This window comes from Taudactylus pleione, unplaced genomic scaffold, assembly GCF_031769625.1.
Source record: "Taudactylus pleione unplaced genomic scaffold, aTauple2 ptg000537l, whole genome shotgun sequence".
NCBI lineage: Eukaryota > Metazoa > Chordata > Amphibia > Anura > Myobatrachidae > Taudactylus > Taudactylus pleione.
The window spans coordinates 7,168,254-7,174,877 of record NW_028284939.1 but is presented as its reverse complement, the minus strand read 5'-3'; positions in this window follow the sequence as shown (position 1 = coordinate 7,174,877).

Genomic DNA, 6,624 nt, shown 5'->3' with positions numbered 1-6,624 from the left:
CACGTGGGGTTTAAGGTTTTCCAGATGTTCTGTGATTTGGATCAGCAGGCCTAAGATCTACTAAATGCTATTAAACACACACAAAAAAAGTAAATCCATTTCACAATACTCCTCATAGTAACTATAGGGGATCTTATCTGTGACAAAGTCACCAAAATATAGCAATAATTTTCCTTCCTTCCCTTCCTCCCATAACATAACATAACATCAATTTGTCTGTAGTTAATGGTTTAAATATGGATGTCTATGGGCTGATCCTTCCAATCAGTGAGTAGCGGATGTGATACTGCAGATTGGCCAGAATAAAATATTTTTAATTGCTTATTCATTTTTTTTTTATTCTTTGTAAAGTGTGGAAGTGGGCATTTCTTATTAGGGGGCAATAGTCATGAAAATATATCCTGGGTTCTTCACCGGTTTCATTTACGTCATGAGTAGGCTTCTTTCTCGTGAATATAGTTTCCGTCCACAGTTTGGGTTCCCTAACAGTCCAGGTTTTAAAGATGGGAAGTGTCTGTAATTGTGCTTCTCAGGGACTGCTGTGGATTAAAGATATAGTTTCGGAAGGGGATGAGGTGCAGCTAAGTACTATAGGGGTACCCTGCCTCTAATGGGGAAGCCGACGGACGTAATCCCGACTGTCTAATCCCGGCAAGTGTGTAATGACAGGCGTCGAAATCCCGAAGCCTGTCATTAGACCTACGCCGGGAGCGTGAGACCCGGTTTACCGATCGAAGGTAAGCCGGGCACGGACAGCCTCGGGGGTGGAGGGTTAGGTTAAGGGTTCCCGGGGGAGGACTTAGGGTTCGGCACCCCCCCCCCCGGGAGGTTAGGCTAGGGGAAGGGGGGCAAGGGTTAGGCACCCCCGGGGGGAGGTTAGGGTTAGGCACCGCCCTGGGGATTTAGGTTTAGGCACTTAGGGGGGATTAGGGTTAGGCACTTAAGGGGGAGGTTAGGTACCCCTATGGGAGGGTTAGGGGGTAGAATAGGTTAGACAATACTTACCTTCCGACGTTCGGTATTTTCACCCGTCGGGCTGCCGCTATCGGGATTTGAACCGCCGGCCATGTGGCCAGCGGTAAATCATACCGATTCCCTCTAATGTACAAAGCTCTCACCTGTGTGTGTGGGTGCAGTGGAATACATGGGGGGGTGTGACAGGTAAGTGGGGTGATGTGCATGGGAAGTTGGTGTAGTTGTGTATTTTGCAGTGTGTGTGTGTAGATATGTGGGGTGGAGGCAGGTTTGTATGTTTGTGGTGGTCGTAGATGTTGTGTATGATAAGTGTCCAATTTCTTCACCCCGCACCCGGGAAGCATTTCCAGATCATTACACCACCGACACGGTACACACCTACGACCACAACAAACATACAAACACCACAACCCTCCTTATACAGATCTACTGTACACTCACACATCCTGAAATACACCACTACACCAACTTCATGCTACGTCACACGCTCATCAGCCCATTTACCGATCACCCCCACCCCATTTATTCCTGCAGAGATCACCGGTAACATGGAGCAGATGCCTTGTTTTCAGAGCTCTACGCACGCTCACTACAGATATCACCTGGAAGATGGCATCTGCGCCATTTTCCTGGAGATCGGCACATGTGCCATTTTCCCGGAGATCGGCCATCACTTCTTACCGATCACCAGGGCAGGTTCGTATCGGAGCCCCAGTCCCGGCGACTGCAATTCATACATTCCAACAAATATTCCTTTTTGCCGTGCTTTGCGGCAATGAGGAATCTTTAATATTGGGGGCACAGAGCAATTAATAATAAATGTGCCCCTAAGAGAGTTGTATTTTTATTATGCTTATATGGATAATTGTAAAGATAATAAGGATCTGATTGATGCGCTGATACATTAATGAACCACATCAATGCGCATATGTAAAATAGACAAACTGCTCAGAGATGATTGTATTATAGAAAGCGGCATGAGATCTTAAGAAATATCTGGGTGTCACGATCCCGGGCTGACTCACGGATCAGCTGGTCGTGACGCCGGCGCACCTAGGCCACTTACCAAAATCGCACTGCCGCCACGAAAGAAGTTTACAGAGTCTTTGCGTTCTCCGGACAAATGATTAATAAGTCGCCTTCAGTTACACACAGGTATGTAGCATGGACCGTACAGGCTCACAGTTCAATAAGAATCGCGGAGAAGTATACGGCCATTTATACCTTTTGTATTCAGCTTCTCGTTCGTTTTTTTTTTTTTTTCTTCTCTCCACCTGGACGTTATACTTACGTTACTTGCACACCCTGCCAGGTGTAACCTACGCTGTGCACCCCAGATGGCTGACTCAGATGGTTCTTTCTTGGGCAGGATAAACAAACATGGATCTATTAATTCAGTGCATTTCATATTACAAATGCTTCAGTCACCCGTATATGTCATGCCCGATCTGCAGCACTATTTGCTATTCCCTGTTTTGTACTTCCACCACACTGTATGCTATACTGGTGTGCTATACATCCACTGTATGCTATACTGGTGTGCTATACATCCACTGTATGCTATACTGGTGTGCTATACATCCACTGTATGCTATACTGGTGTGCTATACATCCACTGTATGCTATACTGGTGTGCTATACATCCACTGTATGCTATACATCCACTGTATGCTATACTGGTGTGCTATACCTCCACTGTATGCTATACTGGTGTGCTATACCTCCACTGTATGCTATACTGGTGTGCTATACCTCCACTGTATGCTATACTGGTGTGCTATACCTCCACGGTATGCTATACTGGTGTGCTATACCTCCACGGTATGCTATACTGGTGTGCTATACCTCCACGGTATGCTATACTGGTGTGCTATACCTCCACGGTATGCTATACTGGTGTGCTATACCTCCACTGTATGCTATACTGGTGTGCTATACCTCCACTGTATGCTATACTGGTGTGCTATACCTCCACTGTATGCTATACTGGTGTGCTATACATCCACTGTATGCTATACTGGTGTGCTATACCTCACTGTATGATATACTGGTGTGCTATACATCCACTGAAGTGCATTCTCCATGGGCAGGATGTATTTTACGTGGATCTATTCACACAGGGTATATCATACAGCCACACACGTGTCAGTTTTCCCATATATGCCTTGGGTCCTTGTATGGTTTATCACCCACAGTATAACCTTCGTAGTGCGCCCACCATGGTTGCCTCACCTGGTACACTCGTGGATGGGATGAAAAATACATGGACCTGACTATTATGTTGGGACCCTACTCCTAGCATCAGGACGCTGCAAGCACCCATTTTGTGTCATCTCTTCTAGGCGTAACCTATTCCACCCAGGGTAATCCTACGTAGTGCGCCCAAGACGGCTGCCTCATATGGTACCTTTCATGGGTGGAATATATAAGCCATGGAAGTTATTTCACAAAATGTCTGCACCGACCCTGCAATATCATTATTATTGTGCTCTCTAAGTTTCGGATGATTTTAATTATTTCTGTGTGGTTTTCTATTTATTGCAATACCAAATCCTTTTACAATGTACCATGTTTTCTGATGTCTGTAAAGCGACTTTTTTGAGTCCTACGGGAGAAAAGCGCTATATAAATAAAATTATTATTCTAGATTAAATGTGTATAGTCCGAAAAATATTTTCAAGGCTTAGTTACAAAAAATATTAATACAATGACACATAGATTATACATGCATTCACTACCCTGGTGTGAGTTTTGTGTGTGTTGTGATAAGGTCGGGGTAGCGGGTCCTTCTCCTGGGGTAGATGGAGACCACCTTACACACAGCAGCCAGGAAACACCACTCCAGTCATGGATTTTCGTGCAAGGTGGATGGTGCCAGTTTTTATTGTGCAATTTCAACAATCAAATAAACAAAACATAAAATAAACCCTAGCTTGGCTGGGCACTAACTAGACAGTAAGTTCCCTATCTAACAGAACACTAAACAAAATCCCCATCCACAGTACCTTCTGGTTTACAGCCAACAGTGTCGCAGAGCAAGCTAATCTGCGGCCTGCTCTCCCAGGTATGAGACATTCAGCTATGAAAAAACCCAGCTTATCTGAGCCACTTTCAGGTGCAAGTGATAATGAGCCTGCTGCCAGGCTGAAAGGCCCAATACTTGGAGTGGCCTGTGGATGGAGCCCTCCCTCTCCTCACATTCACACCCCCAGGACCCAAACCAGCTTTTCCAAAGCTGATACTCTGGTCTGTTTACAAAACAGACTTCTCCTGGGGTTTTTTAGAACACATAGGCCAAAAACCTAGGACAAACGTACCTGCCATTGACTTTACCAGTTCTTCTATCACAACATGTATGTGATAACACATACATCTCTACATGGTAAATGACAGACCGGCAGCCAATCAGAGACCACACTATAGATTGGCTGTGATCCACGTGCGGTTGACTGTCAGCCACGTGGGTTAAAGCCAATCAGCGGCCGCTAACTGTAGATCCGCTTCTGATTGGCTGGCGGGCCCGGAGAATGCCAGGACCTGTCATTTACCGGGGAAAAGATGTACAGTATGTGTTACCACATACATCTCTACAGTCTGAAATGGAACGGGTACCTCTTTTTTTTTGGGCCAAGTCCCACGGAGCCTACTGGAGTAGGGACAGATGCAACGTCAGGAGGTAGTTGTGAGTATTGGATTTTTTTTTTACAGGTAAACCGTGGGAATTTTACGGGAGAAGGGGACCGAACATCTGGCAAAAGGTAAGTATGTGTGTGTTAGATATGTAATATAAAGTGGGGGCATGGGTGCCGGCCGCCTGCTGGCACTTGCAGTTCCACAAGTGCCAAAGGGCAGGCACGCTGGCACCTGTAGTTCCACTGTAAAAAAACAATAGTATAATTCTATTTTTGACACTGTTACTCCTGCACCCACTGGCCAAAGTTGCAGGGAAGAGCCCCGGGCTTCAGCTTAAGCCTGGGGTACACAGGAGAGGGGAGACCCCTTAATTGGGGGGGAGGGGTCCCCACCTCCCCTGAGATCCCCGGCTTGGGCTGACTAGCTTGGGGTGTTAATGCTTTGGACGGGATGACCCGGTGAAAGTGTCCCCTGGCTGTGGCATTACACCCCGGCTACATTTGAGTCTGGTGCTGGTTTTAAAAGTAGGGGAAACTCCACGCCATTTTTTTCCCCTATTTTTAAAAACAGGATTGGTTCTCTGGGAGCCCAGTGCTAGTTCATAAAATACGAGGGAACCCTACACATTTTTCCACCCATATTTTTAGAACCAGAACTGGCTCAGGAACCCGGGGCTGGTTATGCTTTGGGAGGGGAACCCTTCGTATATATATATTTTTTTCTAACATTAACCCTTTATTTTTTAACCCCACACAAGCAGCCTGCATGTATCTCACTAATATGTGCAGGCTGCATGTTGGGGTGAGTTTGCCTGCGGTCAAACAGGAAACTCGGGGATAATCTCGATAACATACACCATCGAAAAACTTTATTCAGCAAATCACGATTCTTGGTAAATTTGTGAGTTTCAGCTGGCACAGTCACCCGAGTTTCAGCGATGCTGTGAGAGTTTAAACTCGGATCAGACATGATTCTTAGTAAATGTACCCCATAGGGTCGAATTCAAATATCCTGGATGTGTTACAGCGTAGGGAAAATGGTTGTAGTCTCGAGCTTTAATGCCCAGAGCTATTCAATTAGAAGCCCTTTTCCTTGCACGATATATCTGCGGCTAACGCGCGTTAACCCATTGATTCCGGAAGAAGTAGCCGCAGCTATGGGTTAACAGGTTTGCAGTGGCTGCAATAAGGACAAAAAGCCCAATGCAGATTTTTGTTCGAGCCTCAGGTGAGTAGTAATCCACGTTAAGTGCAGCCTGTGGGCTTATTGCAGGCTGTAACTGAATAGCCCGGGGCACTTCATCGCGGCTAATCCTCACCCCGATGATAATTGAATCCTGCCCTTAGGGGGAGATTTACCAAACCTTCTAAAGAGAGAATGGACATCGGGGAGCGATGGCTGGCAGCCTTCAATGTTCTCAATTCAATGAAAATGCCTTTTCCATTCGATATCAAGTTTGCAGTGGTTGCCTCCATCCAGGGGCGTTTCTAGAGAGGAGGGGGCCCGTGTGCAGTCTCTGACATGTGCCCCCTCCTCTCCTTCCGGCGGCCGGCAGCGCACTGAGCTGTGTGCGGCCAGCGCCAGAGTTATAGACTCTGGGCACTAGAGCGGGCCCAGAGTGCACAGGTCACTGGGAAAATGGCCACCACGGCCATTTTCCAGTCTTATTACAGCGCCGATGTGGGACTCCGGAGAAGTAAGTAACATTATGGGTGCAGGGTGTGCGGTGCGGGGCCCCCCTGGACCCAGGGGCCCGTGTTCCCCGCACACCCTGCACCCATTATAGATACGCCCCAGCCTCCATCGCTTGCATGCTTCCGATGCCCATCGGATGGCTATGTAGCTACTTAGCCGCAGATGGACAAAAGCGGGGTCGGAAATGCCTATATGCGAAAAATCCTGCCTCTACTATGAATGCGCACAGGTAGCCATCGATGGTTAAATGATCCGACTCGTTTATTTGCCATGGTTACATGCCAGTTCCCGTATCGGCATAGCTGCCACTGTCATTCCCTA